At 50.0% G+C, this 14,388-nt stretch overlaps 1 long non-coding RNA gene, 1 other non-coding gene and 1 pseudogene across 2 annotated transcripts in view; 2 read left to right on the plus strand and 1 right to left on the minus strand.

Moving 5' to 3' along the window:
* LOC119311365 overlaps positions 1 to 3,541 on the plus strand; it is a 4,829-nt gene extending 1,288 nt beyond the window's left edge. The window contains exon 2 of the long non-coding RNA XR_005151019.1: positions 2,814 to 3,541. This is a non-coding gene — a long non-coding RNA (uncharacterized LOC119311365). The remainder of the gene's footprint in view (positions 1 to 2,813) is intronic.
* A 2,389-nt stretch (positions 3,542 to 5,930) lies between these two features.
* On the minus strand, positions 5,931 to 6,151 carry LOC119313494. Its single transcript, XR_005151774.1, has one exon. It is a non-coding gene; the product is annotated as a small nucleolar RNA U3 (small nucleolar RNA).
* Positions 6,152 to 7,283: 1,132 nt separating this feature from the next.
* Positions 7,284 to 14,005, plus strand: LOC119313089 (annotated as a pseudogene).
* Positions 14,006 to 14,388: the final 383 nt, after the last annotated feature.

Consider the following 14,388-nt stretch of genomic DNA (forward strand, 5'->3'; position numbering starts at 1 on the left):
AAGCTAATTTAGTTCTGCCATATCAATAACATGCATTTAGTCATTAACGATGCACTTTTTCCTAATCTTTGCATTAGATTGCCCCTCCAAAAATCCTGATCAAGCTCCGCCACTGACTCACATCTGCCTAAATTACTCATTTAGTGGCATATACATGATCAGAGAAGAGCATGGTGCATGCCACATCCATGGCCTATCCAGGATTTTGACGATGGGTATTCAGAGTTAAAAATAAATAAAAGAGAAACAATCAAAACACAATCCGGATGATTTCTAGTTCTGTGTTACAATGCCTTAGTACACAATTTATTCTTCATAGCACGGTTACTGAAACTGACTGATGTGTAACAGACGCATACATTACAAAGAAACACAAGAAACAATCCATAAGAAACACATTGAATTGGTTGAAAAAAATGGAAGCTTCAAATCGATAAATATAGAGCTCTGCTCAGTGCCTCTTCAGAGCCGGTTGATTTTGATTCTTTGCCAGCTCACCCCTAAGCTCTTCCACAAAATTATCCTTGTAGCCGTCGTGGAACTCCATGAGCATGAATTCCATAAGGCTTGGGAGTGATGGCAGCCCAGTGCTGGCTTGAGAAGTCCAGTCACGAAACTACTGCAGCTCGAGCTTCGGGGTGGCTTCTTCTTCAAACTTCACCAATTTCAGGTCAGCTAGGCGATCCAGCTCCAGTACCACCAGGCTCGGGAATGCACCTTGACAGAAGTTGAAACGAACCTCGTTGCCCACGAACGACTCCCTCCACAGGTGCAGAGTAGACAGATTCGGTATCTTCGGAAGGAGTTGTGTGGCAGCATCATGCTCCAGAATCCTTGAGCTCTGTAGCCTCAGCTTGACGAGATTTGTGAGCCCCTGGATCCATTCGGGCAATTTCACAATGTTGCCGTACAGCTTGAGGCTTTGAAGATTTGCTGGAGGTGAGGAGATGCCATCTAAGCAGCTAGATAAACCAGGATATCCCAGTGACTGCACTAACAGCTTGAGGCTCTGAAGATTTGCTGGAGGTGAGGAGATGCTATCTAAGCAGCTAGATAAACCAGGATATCCCAGTGACTGCACTAACAACGATTCCAAGCAGCTGAGACCTGCAATTGCCGAAACCAAATCTTGACTGCTTCTCTTGTTGACGCCAATCACTCCTAGCTTGCTCAGCCGGGTAAGCTCTTCTATGTCTTGCAGAACGGCTTTTGCCCGTGTGGGGTTGACAATACCCAATGTTTGCAGGGCTTTCAGTCTGCGAATTCTTCTTGGCACTGCAACACCACGTGTACTTTGCCACGTGGCCAACAGAGGTAATATGTTGCAGCAGCACATGGTGCATACGTCACGCCTGTTCACGTCGATATCCATACCCATCTTCTTTTTCAGAAGCTGAGGTGCACAGCATGCCACACAAAATGCAATTGAAGAGCAAGTAATGTTACACAGCCTGTTTCTCATTACCTCGGGTAGATCTTCTTGACATGTCTTGATTTCAAGTCTGTCATCATCGTTATCTTCTATGGCTCCAGCACAAATGTTTCGTAGCTTACTAAGCTTGGCGATGGTCCATGGCAGCCTTATTATGCGTGTACCCGTGATATGTAGAGTTTCAAGTTGCCTCAGGTTACCCAACGAATCTGGCAGGTGATAAATGCCATCACATCCTCTTAGAGAGAGGTATCTCATGTGAAGAAGCTTCCCGATGCACTCAAGGTGATGGTCAACTAATTCTGAGGTGCCCAGCATGGAAAGTTCTCCTTTACATTTGGGACCGCCAAGTCCTGGAGGCAGTCCTTGACGTCATAGGCCACGTCCCGGACCTGCTTGACCCATACCTTGACCACCCTGCTGTTTCCCTCCCGCTTGTCGTCCGCGGCCATCAGGAAAGCTTGCATCATCTTGAGTTCATCCTTGATGAAGGCCTGGTCACGCTGGACCCCGAGCTGCAGCGCCACCTGCTCCGCCAGGGCAGATCGGGCGTAGCTCAGCGCTCCATTCACCACGGACTTGCCCGACACTCAGCACCGTGCCTCCATTAGTTGGCTGTGATGGATGGATTGGGATGGAATGGATAGAGGTAGTGCTGCTAGCCATGGCAGATGCAGATTGTTGATCGATGTAGAGAAGCTAAACAATTATGGTTGGCCTAGGACCCCAAGTTGGAGTTTCTTATTCTGTTCTTTTATCAAGTTTGGCCTGCTAACCACGTATGTCAATGCGGTTGGAGTTTCTTATTCTGAGATCGTACTACCGCGTTCCACAAGTTGGAGTTTCTTATTCCGATGTTTTTTTTCGTTCAGCACTTTGCTAGGTTGAGAAACATTCACGGACTTTTTTGGGTCGATGCTTGGACATGTTTAAATTAAAGAATGACCTTTTTTTGTGTGGAAGAGTGGACACTTTGTTGCCATGGCATGTTTTATCCACAAACCTGAGTAGCTTTTCCTCTGACTGTTAGTTGATTGTGATATGTTTCCTGTTCTCCAGCAAGAACAAGCTTGCCTTGTTTCTGTGAAGACACACGCTCGAAAATTTGAAGACTTGGAAATTTTCAAAGTTTGAGTCGTGGTTGGAGATAATTTATTTGGGGGAATCAGATTAACTTTATTTGTATGCTTCAGTCGCCTACTTAGTTGAATAAATCGTGTTCACCATTATCATTTGCGCTCACGTGGAGACTCTGGCAACTTGAATCATTTGGTAGCATCTCTAGTTATCTTCTTTATGTAGTTTTGAACACTTTTTATACAACAATGAACTTTTTTTGGTTGCCATCTTAAACAAAAATGATAAACATTTCTTTATGCAGTCCATTGGAAGAAAAGGTCTTCGTCCTCGTGAATCCTAAAGAAGAGATAAAGAGTGGTGATGCATTCAAGAACGCGGTGAAGGTTAAGAAGAAAAACGAACACCCGGACACGAGGAGGAACGGCAGATCAGCCCCATATTGCACAAGTGGGCAAAGCAGAATAGAGACATTGCAGAAAAAGCCCAACCCAGGGTTACGCTACGCAAGCAGGAAATTGCAACTGAAACCTACAACGAAGAGCGGCAGACATTAGATTGTTATCACCATCTACACAAGAAAGAAGCCAGGTTTTGGAATAATACAGCTTAAGGCACGTCCTGAACTACAAAGGTCAAGGAATCTGAACAATCAGGACCAATTGCAATTTACGACAGCAGGTGGAATACTCTACTACAACGACATAATTCAGAGAAGAAGGTGAAAAGGTGGTAAGAAAGAACAGGGAAGGCAATACACTAACACAACAACCCCACCGCAGCCACCGGATCCAGGTTCGCTGGTGGATAGGTATGGGCTCGGCGGCTTTGATCTTGACATTTTTTGTCTCTCGAAACATGGCATAACAAAGCAGGATAGAATAGGTGGGTTTATAATGAAGAGGAAATGAAGAGAATGTGATATTCGATGTGTTCTAGTTTTCTGGGGTTACATACTCTTACCTGTAAAACTAGCGAACCATTTGTTTCGCTCCATTGCCACTGATATATTCTGAACTGAAACAAAGATAATTTCAGATGTATGACTACAAAATGGTTTGTCTGGTTAAAGAATGTCTGAAACAAAAGCCTTTCCAGATGTTTTAGAAGGAGAGGTCCTGCGCATGAAATGAATTAAGTTGGTTAGAAAATTTCAGAAACAAAAGTGCAGCTAACGTTTTAGTTTCTGTGTGCGTTTGGCCAAAAAATTAAAAAGAATTTTGGAGTCTGTCAGACAACCTCTGGGCCACCCTGTGCACAAGTGGGCAAAGCAGAATAGAGACATTGCAGAAAAAGCCCAACCCAGGGTTACGCTACGCAAGCAGGAAATTGCAACTGAAACCTACAACGAAGAGCGGCAGACATTAGATTGTTATCACCATCTACACAAGAAAGAAGCCAGGTTTTGGAATAATACAGCTTAAGGCACGTCCTGAACTACAAAGGTCAAGGAATCTGAACAATCAGGACCAATTGCAATTTACGACAGCAGGTGGAATACTCTACTACAACGACATAATTCAGAGAAGAAGGTGAAAAGGTGGTAAGAAAGAACAGGGAAGGCAATACACTAACACAACAACCCCACCGCAGCCACCGGATCCAGGTTCGCTGAGTGGATAGGTATGGGCTCGGCGGCTTTGATCTTGACATTTTTTGTCTCTCGAAACATGGCATAACAAAGCAGGATAGAATAGGTGGGTTTATAATGAAGAGGAAATGAAGAGAATGTGATATTCGATGTGTTCTAGTTTTCTGGGGTTACATACTCTTACCTGTAAAACTAGCGAACCATTTGTTTCGCTCCATTGCCACTGATATATTCTGAACTGAAACAAAGATAATTTCAGATGTATGACTACAAAATGGTTTGTCTGGTTAAAGAATGTCTGAAACAAAAGCCTTTCCAGATGTTTTAGAAGGAGAGGTCCTGCGCATGAAATGAATTAAGTTGGTTAGAAAATTTCAGAAACAAAAGTGCAGCTAACGTTTTAGTTTCTGTGTGCGTTTGGCCAAAAAATTAAAAAGAATTTTGGAGTCTGTCAGACAACCTCTGGGCCACCCTGTGCACAAGTGGGCAAAGCAGAATAGAGACATTGCAGAAAAAGCCCAACCCAGGGTTACGCTACGCAAGCAGGAAATTGCAACTGAAACCTACAACGAAGAGCGGCAGACATTAGATTGTTATCACCATCTACACAAGAAAGAAGCCAGGTTTTGGAATAATACAGCTTAAGGCACGTCCTGAACTACAAAGGTCAAGGAATCTGAACAATCAGGACCAATTGCAATTTACGACAGCAGGTGGAATACTCTACTACAACGACATAATTCAGAGAAGAAGGTGAAAAGGTGGTAAGAAAGAACAGGGAAGGCAATACACTAACACAACAACCCCACCGCAGCCACCGGATCCAGGTTCGCTGGTGGATAGGTATGGGCTCGGCGGCTTTGATCTTGACATTTTTTGTCTCTCGAAACATGGCATAACAAAGCAGGATAGAATAGGTGGGTTTATAATGAAGAGGAAATGAAGAGAATGTGATATTCGATGTGTTCTAGTTTTCTGGGGTTACATACTCTTACCTGTAAAACTAGCGAACCATTTGTTTCGCTCCATTGCCACTGATATATTCTGAACTGAAACAAAGATAATTTCAGATGTATGACTACAAAATGGTTTGTCTGGTTAAAGAATGTCTGAAACAAAAGCCTTTCCAGATGTTTTAGAAGGAGAGGTCCTGCGCATGAAATGAATTAAGTTGGTTAGAAAATTTCAGAAACAAAAGTGCAGCTAACGTTTTAGTTTCTGTGTGCGTTTGGCCAAAAAATTAAAAAGAATTTTGGAGTCTGTCAAACAACCTCTGGGCCACCCTGTGCAAGCCAGAGCCAGACAGGAACGATCATCTACAGCCGTCGGATTGATCCATCAAGAGCAATCCTAGCCATTAATCACTAACACAACAACCCCACCGCAGCCACCGGATCCAGGTTCGCTGGTGGATAGGTATGGGCTCGGCGGCTTTGATCTTGACATTTTTTGTCTCTCGAAACATGGCATAACAAAGCAGGATAGAATAGGTGGTTTTATAATGAAGAGGAAATGAAGAGAATGTGATATTCGATGTGTTCTAGTTTTCTGGGGTTACATACTCTTACCTGTAAAACTAGCGAACCATTTGTTTCGCTCCATTGCCACTGATATATTCTGAACTGAAACAAAGATAATTTCAGATGTATGACTACAAAATGGTTTGTCTGGTTAAAGAATGTCTGAAACAAAAGCCTTTCCAGATGTTTTAGAAGGAGAGGTCCTGCGCATGAAATGAATTAAGTTGGTTAGAAAATTTCAGAAACAAAAGTGCAGCTAACGTTTTAGTTTCTGTGTGCGTTTTGGCCAAAAAATTAAAAAGAATTTTGGAGTCTGTCAAACAACCTCTGGGCCACCCTGTGCAAGCCAGAGCCAGACAGGAACGATCATCTACAGCCGTCGGATTGATCCATCAAGAGCAATCCTAGCCATTAATCACGCTCTGGCCCAGAGGTCAGAGTACATCAACCAGACTGAAGTGCTTGCCTCCTTATTGGTAAAGGATGCAGCGGTACGAGCCTATAGAACAGATCCTGTTCAAGTAAGGTCATGCTACACAACGCTGCGCCTCGCCTTATAAGCTGGTTCTGCTCCGTGTAAACTAGCGAGGTGGGACTAATGTATTTGGCACACAGCGCCGCAGCGCCTCCTCGGTAGGAGACTGGAAGGGGCCTCGTGGGTGCTGGCCCGTGAGGTTGGGCTGGAGAGTAGACAGATCCCGGCCCATCTGCGAAATATCTGCTCGTATGGCCTTTTCTTCTCTTTTTCGTTGCATCAGCTTTTCATTTTTTGTTCCCTGAAATTTCTTTTTCTATTTAACAGGAGTATCTGAGAAATTATTGTTTCAGTGCCCGTGTTCTTCTCTCAGCTCTAACTCTGCACTAGATTAAACAACGCCTGGCCATGATGGAGATTTTGCCGGCTCACATCCGTGTCATAACATATGGATGTTAACCCAAGAAAGTCTACGAAGTGTCCATCAACCGCCGTTCTCGCATGATACTCCCCAATTTAGTAATCCAGATTCGCCGTTGAGGTTTTCTTAATTATCCGTCCAACTAGATTCAGACTTTTTTCTTGATGTAACAACTAAATTCAGACTTGCATCCTAAGTTTTGGGTGTGACATAGAAAAGGGGTAGAACAGTAGCGTCTGCGAAGGCGAAGCCGCGGAGAAAGTGGGAGCGGAGACGACAACAAAGTCGAGCAAAGAGCTGTGAGGCGACGAGCATGGAGACCTTGATAGAGCGTCGACGGTTCGGATTGGTGGTGTTCACCGGAGACGAGAGGGTTGATCGTATATATAAAAAAATCTGTAAAATTGACGCCTGATCAATTGGTTTCCGCTGTCAAAAGCGTGTGGATGCAGCGGAGGCAAGCACGTCGGTGGGAGAGGGAGGAAGAATACTGACCAAAACAGTAAGTAATTTAGTCTACAAATTTACAAATGATGTAAGCCGCACACAGAAAAAAGAAATGAAACGGCAATTACAAAATTAAGTGCACAAATGCGACGCTTCTTCGCGAAGGAAGCCAATTTAAAACTGCAACAGGAACGTCCTACACTCAACCGCAAACACATACACGTACACAGCCAGTGCTTGTCGTACGTATATACAGATCAACGCGTATTACTGTACATCATCGCCTTAACCACACAGAACTGAGAGCGAGAGCGAGGAAGATGCACTACGACATGCTGCTCCGGCGCATGGAGGACGGCATGAGCAACTTGTAAGACAATAAGTTTTGGGGGAATCAGCACAACCCTCTAGGAGTGGCTTATCTCATTATATATAATGGATGTGTTACAATACGTACAATATACGTACATAAGTACAGAAGCTATACATAGTCTAACACCCTCCCTCAATCTTAGCCACTTTCTAAAGAACTGAGAAGGGTAAGATTGCGCCTACAAGCCTCAAACTGTGGCAGAGGTAAAGGCTTAGTGAAGATGTCTGCAAGTTGATCCTTAGATGAGATAAACTTGATCTGGAGTTGCTTCTGTGATACACGTTCCCGTACAAAGTGATAGTCAACTTCAATGTGTTTCGTTCGGGCATGAAATACTGGATTTGCAGAAAGGTATGTAGCACCGATGTTATCACACCAAAGAATAGGAGGCTGTGGTTGAGACAAACCCAACTCCTGAAGCAAAGACTGCACCCAAATAATCTCTGCAGTAGCATTAGCCACAGCCTTGTACTCAGCTTCAGTACTGCTACGTGACACAGTAGCCTGTTTTCGAGCACTCCAGGCGATCAAATTAGGGCCAAAGAATACTGCATAACCCCCCGTGGATCGCCTGTCATCTGGGCTACCAGCCCAATCTGCATCAGAGAAGGCCGAAAGGACCCGAGAGGAAGTTGGCCGAATATGCATACCAAATGTCAGGGTGAACTGAACATAACGAAGAATGCGTTTAACAGCAGCCCAATGAGTATCTCTGGGAGCCTGAAGATACTGACAAACCCTGTTAACAGCATAAGAGATATCTGGTCTCGTGATCGTCAAGTACTGAAGTCTACCAACAATGCTCCTGTACTCTGTGGCATCCGCAGGAGACAAAAGCTCACCATCAACAGCTGTTATCTTGTCGGTAGACGACATGGGTGTGGTGGTCGGTTTGCACTTCAGCATGCCCGCTCTTTGTAACAACTCCAAGGAGTACTTCTTCTGCGTAAGGACAAGACCAGTAGCACGAGAAGTGACCTCAACTCCAAGAAAGTAGTGAAGCTTCCCAAGATCTTTGACCGCAAAATCAGCACCAAGAGAGCAGACAAGAGCATCAGCAGCATACTGAGAAGAGCTGACAAGGATAATATCATCGACATATACCAAAAGATACATAGTGACTTCTGGCTTCTGTAGAAGAAATAATGAAGTGTCAGCAGTGGACGGCACAAACCCATGAGCACGAAGGGCAGAGGCAAGGCGGGCATGCCAGGCACGAGGAGCTTGCTTCAAACCATATAGTGCTTTGGAGAGACGACAGATATAGTCAGGACGATCAGGATCAGAGAAACCAGGCGGCTGTTTCATATAAACCTCTTCCTCCAAAAATCCATGTAGAAAAGTATTCTGCACATCAAGTTGACGAAGTGACCAACCACGAGAAACATCAATGGAGAGAAGAAGCCGAATAGTGGTAGGCTTGACGACAGGACTGAAGGTGTCCTCATAGTCAAGACCATGGCGCTGCCGAAAACCGCGAGCAACAAGTCGCGCTTTGTAACGCTCAATAGATCCATCCGAATGCTTCTTCACTTTGAATACCCATTTTGAGTCAATAACATTTACCCGTGGTGGTGGAGGAACGAGAGTCCATGTCTTGTTACGAAGGAGAGCATGAAACTCCTGCTCCATAGCCTCTCGCCAATGTGGAATGCGCAGGGCAGCCTGATATGAGCGAGGCTCAGAAGATGGATCCGCAACAGCAGCAGCCAAACAAGCAGCCAACCAAGCAACTGTACCATCCTTACGTTCCTTAGGTTTGAAAATGCCACTGCGACTGCGTGTATGTGGTCGGGACACAGGAACCACCGAGGTCGACGGAGCAGCCTGCAACGGGCTGGAGGACGGCGACGTTGACGAGTCAGCCGGTGACGAGGAGCCAGACACAGTAGCCTCGGGCTCGGTTGGCGAAGAAGGCCGGCCCACCGGCGAAACCGGCAGAGCAGACGAAGTAGCTGGCGACGCCGGCGTCACAGACCGGGCCGATGGCGAGCCCGGCATAGTGGGCCGTGGCGCGGCCGGTGTCGCGGGCCGATCCGCGGATGAAGGCGACGTGAGGACGGCGTCGCGGACCCGAGCTGCAGGCGAAGACGGCGTGACGGGCCGAGCCGCGGGCGAAGACGGCGTGACAGGCCGAGCCGCTGAAGACTCGGCGGCCGCTGGCGAAGAGGGCCGAGCCGCTGGAGACTCGGCGGTCGCTGGCGTAGCGGACCGAGCAGTGGAGATGCTCGGCGCGACGGGCTCTTCGGGTGACCATGCATGGGCACGCGAATCGATGCCATGCAACATAGGGCGATCGACGTGCCCATCAGAAGGCGGCGATGATGATGGTGAATCCTCCAACAGCTCCAAACGAGCCCCACGTCCGGTTCCTGCATCATGGTTAGGTAACAGCAAAGGAGAGTATGCAACATCATCAAATTGGTCAGAAGCAACAGAGGATGAATGCAGAGATGGTGGTTCGACAGTGGACACATGAAGTTTGGCAAAGGGAAAAACATGCTCATCAAACACGACGTCCCGAGATATATAGACACGATTAGTGGGAACATGAAGACATTTGTAACCTTTATGAAGAGAGCTATAGCCAAGAAAAACACACTTCTTAGAACGAAACTCAAGCTTGCGCTTATTATATGGACGAAGATGCGGCCAGCAAGCACACCCAAATACCTTGAAAAAGGTATAATCAGGTTGTTCATTAAGGAGAACCTCAATGGGAGTCTTCATATTTAAAACACGAGTGGGAGTACGGTTGATGAGAAAGCATGCAGTGGTGAAAGCATCACTCCAAAACCGAAACGGAACAGATGCATGGGCCAAAAGAGTAAGACCAGCTTCAACAATATGACGATGCTTACGTTCGACTGAACCATTCTGCTGATGTGTATGTGGACATGCTAAACGATGAGCTATCCCAAGCGACTGAAAGAAGGAGTTGAGGTTGCGATACTCGCCCCCCCAGTCCGACTGGACATGAACAATTTTGTGCTTGAGAAGACGTTCAACATGTTTTTGAAACTGAACAAAAATATCAAACACATCAGATTTGCGTTTAATAAGGTAATGCCAGGTAAAGCGACTATAAGAATCAACGAAACTGATATAGTAATTATGACCACTGATAGAAGTCTGAGCAGGACCCCATACATCTGAAAACACAAGTTCTAAAGGATGTTTCACCTCACGACTGGACTCTGAAAAAGGAAGTTGATGACTCTTCCCTTGCTGACAAGCATCACATACTGCTACATCTTTATTACTAGACAAACTAGGAAGCTCATGACGACGCAAAATATGACGGATAATAGGTGTGGCCGGGTGACCAAGACGAGCATGCCACTGTGACGGAGAGACCCAAACTCCACTGAAAACACGGGCGACGCCAGGATGCTCCAGACGGTAGAGGCCCTGGCACAACCGCCCACTAAGAAGAATGTCCCTCGTGCCCCGATCCTTAATAAAAAGATCAAAAGGGTGAAATTCACAAAGCACATTATTATCACGTGTGAGTTTAGGAACTGAAAGAAGATTACGGGTCACAGATGGAACTCGAAGAACATTGCGAAGCTGAAGACTCCTATTGGCATGTCTAGTGAGAAGAGATGCTTGACCAATATGAGAGATGTGCATACCTGCTCCATTGGCGGTGTGGATCTTGTCGGAGCCATGATAGGGTTCACGAGTGTGAAGCTTCCCCATCTCGCTGGTCAGATGCTCTGTCGCCCCAGAGTCCATATACCAGTGTGGATCGATGGAGTAGGACTGAGTGTGTCCCTGTTGCTTCTGCGACGCGGGACGATCAGCCATGGCGACCTGACGGGCATTGTTGCGTGTATCTTTGCCGTCATTGCCAAGACCAAGGAAGCTTCGCTGGAAGCGCTTATGACACTTGGAGGCCCAGTGCCCATCACGGCCACAAAGCTGGCACACACGTGGACCGCCAGCCCCCGGTAAGGTCGCAGTAGGTGGGGGGGCCGAGGCGGGCGACGGTGGCAGCCCCAAGGGAGACCGGGGTGATGAAGAAGAGCGGCCACCCTTGGTGGCGGCGTTGGCCGAGAGGGAGCCAGTGCCCCTGGAGCGGCGTGTCTCGACCCGTTGCTCAGTGAGAAGGAGCCGAGAGAAAACCTCGTGTGCCAGCATGGGTGTCGAGTTGCCCCGCTCGTTGATGATCTCGACTAAGGCATCATACTCCTCATCAAGACCATTGACAATAAACGAGTTGAACTCGGAGTCGGTGAGGGGCTGTCCAATGGAGGCCAATGTGTCGGCGAGGCCCTTGACCTTGTTGTAGAACTCAGTGGCAGTGGAGTCAAGCTTCTGACACTCTCCAAGCTGACGACGGAGTGCAGAGACACGAGCCTGGGACTGCGCTGCAAAGGTTCGCTCAAGGATGGTCCAGGCCTCATGAGACGTCTTCGCGAAGACAACAAGTCCGGCAACTGCCGGCGAGAGCGACCCCTGGATGGAGGAGAGGTTCGCCTGGTCCTGCCCCGTCCAGACGCGATGGGCCGGATTGTAGACCGGACCGTGCACGCTGTCTACCAGTGCGGGTGGGCAGGGAAGCGATCCGTCGACGTAGCCTAGCAGGTAGTGACTCCCCAAGAGCGGGAGAACCTGCGCACGCCAGAAGATGTAGTTGTCAGCGGAGAGCTTGATGGTGATGAGATGACCGAAGTGAAACGGCGGCGTCGAAGACGATCCCATCGAGGGGGCTGCCTGGGGTGCAAACACCATGGAGGCAGCCGGAGGCACCGAAGCCGATGCGGGAGGAGGCGGGACCGTAGCCAGGGCGGACGCTGCAAAGCTCGCGGCCGGGTCGGACGCCGCAAGGCCCGCGGCCGGGGCGGACACCGCCAACCCCGCCAGCGGGGCGGTGTGATCCGCTTGCGGCAGGAGCGGCGGGACGACGCCCGCGGAGTCCGCAGCGGACGGCGGCGCCGCGGTGTGGACCACGAGGTCGCGCCCAAGCGAGGGCGCCGGCGGCGTGGAGTAGACGGAGCCGATGCTCCTGGTCCCGATCGGAGCCGGAACGGCGACGACATCGAGCGGGAGGTTGAGCAGAGCCGCAAGAGAGGCCGGGAGGAACCCCGCAGCAGTGGAACCGGTGGCGGCGGCGCTCGACATGGCGGCGGTGAAGGCGGCGGCGGCTGCGGCGGCGGTGCGGGTATTAGGGTTTGGAAGCGGAAGCGATCGTAACCTAGCGTGATACCATGTAAGACAATAAGTTTTGGGGGAACCAGCACAACCCTCTAGGGGTGGCTTATCTCATTATATATAATGAATGTGTTACAATACGTACAATATACGTACATAAGTACAGAAGCTATACATAGTCTAACACAACCAGGTCCCAGCGGGCGGCGGCGACGACAGGGACGCCTTCACCATCGTCCGCCTGCCGCACCACGTCCGGGAGATGAACAGAAGCCTCTACGAGCCGGTCATGGTCTCGGTCGGGCCCTACCACATGTCCAGCGCCAGCACCCGCGCCATGCAGGCCCGCAAGTGGCTCACGCTCAGGGACTTCCTCCTCCGCGGGGACCCGGACGGCAGGGCCGGCCTCCTCGCCGACTGCATCAAGGCGGCGCGCAGGATGGAGCAGCGGGCGCGCCGCTGCTACGGCGAGGCGCTGGACCAGGCCGCCGGCGGCGGGAGCGACGACTTCGTGGGGATGCTGGTGCTCGACGGCTGCTTCGTGCTCCAGTTCCTGCTCCAGTGGAGCGAGAGCGACGCCCGGTGCATGCAGGGCACCTCCACCTACGTCTACTACGACCTGCTCCTCGTCGAGAACCAGATGCCCTACTTCGTCCTCGCCAAGCTCTTCAACCTCGTCATGGGGAATGGCAACGCAGGGGACGATGCGGACCAGGGGCTTCTTCACCTCATATCCAACTTCTTCAGCCTGCGCGAGCCTCTGGGCATGGTCCCGCTCCCGCCGCCGGCGCCGGAGCTGGCGGGCCAGTTCGCCGAAGTCTACCACCTGCTCCACCTCCAGTACCAGAGGATCGTCATGGGCCCGGAGCGGCGCAGGATTCGCCGGCTCACGAGGCTGGGCGCGAGCCTCAGCTCGTTCAGGCGCACACGGGCTAACCAGGCCAGGACGCCGCTGGCGATGCGTGCGTGACCGTGCTCCAGGAGTTCGGCGTCACGTTCAAGGAGAAGCCCTCGCCGGCGAGCCAGTTCGACGTGACCTTCCGCGGCGGCACCATGGAGATCCCGCGCCTGGTCATCAACGGCGGCACTAAAATCCTCCTGGCCAACCTGTTCGCGCTGGAGCAGACCAAGGACTGCTGGAACGAGGGGACCATGACGGGGTACCTCGTGCTGATGAACGCGCTGGTGAACACGGGCGCGGACGTGGCCGTGCTCCAGCGCCACGGCATCCTGGACAACATGCTCTCCAACGAGGAAGAGGCGGCCGCCTTCTTCAACCAGCTCGGCGGCAGCGCGCTCTTCGACCCCAGGACGCACCGCTACGCGCGGCTGTTCAAGGACACCAACGATTTCTGCGACTCTCGCTGGAACCGGTACATGGCCGTGCTCAGGCGCGACCACCTCCGGACCCCGTGCTCCATCATCAACCTCCTCGTGGCGGCCATCCTGCTCTTCGTCTCGGTCATTTCTGCTGGCTATGTGATTTGCCGCTACCGCCATTCCTGCACCTGATAGCCAAGAAACTCATGCAACAGTCTCTGTAAATAACCTGTGACACACTCCATTAACAGAACGATAAATCTATCCACCAGTCGACCGGCGGTTTGCTTCAAATCCGCACGACTCGATAGTCGTCCGATCCGGATCCAACGGCCCGCGTCGCCCCTGGTGCGCGCAGCGCGGGTGGCGGTAGCCGTTACCATCGTTGTGTGTCGCTGACTAGTGGGTCCACTGGAACCGTCCATATCGCCCAATGCCACGATCCCCACTCGCCCCCTCTCGCCGTTCGCCCGCACTACTTCTTCTTCCTCTGCTTCGGGCCTGTCCATTCGAATCTCCTCTCGCTCCCCTCCCCCTCGTGCACGACAGTTGCTGCTGGTGGCGCGTTTCGGTTC

The sequence above is a fragment of the Triticum dicoccoides genome, chromosome 5B (genome assembly GCF_002162155.2).
Source record: "Triticum dicoccoides isolate Atlit2015 ecotype Zavitan chromosome 5B, WEW_v2.0, whole genome shotgun sequence".
Lineage (NCBI taxonomy): Eukaryota > Viridiplantae > Streptophyta > Magnoliopsida > Poales > Poaceae > Triticum > Triticum dicoccoides.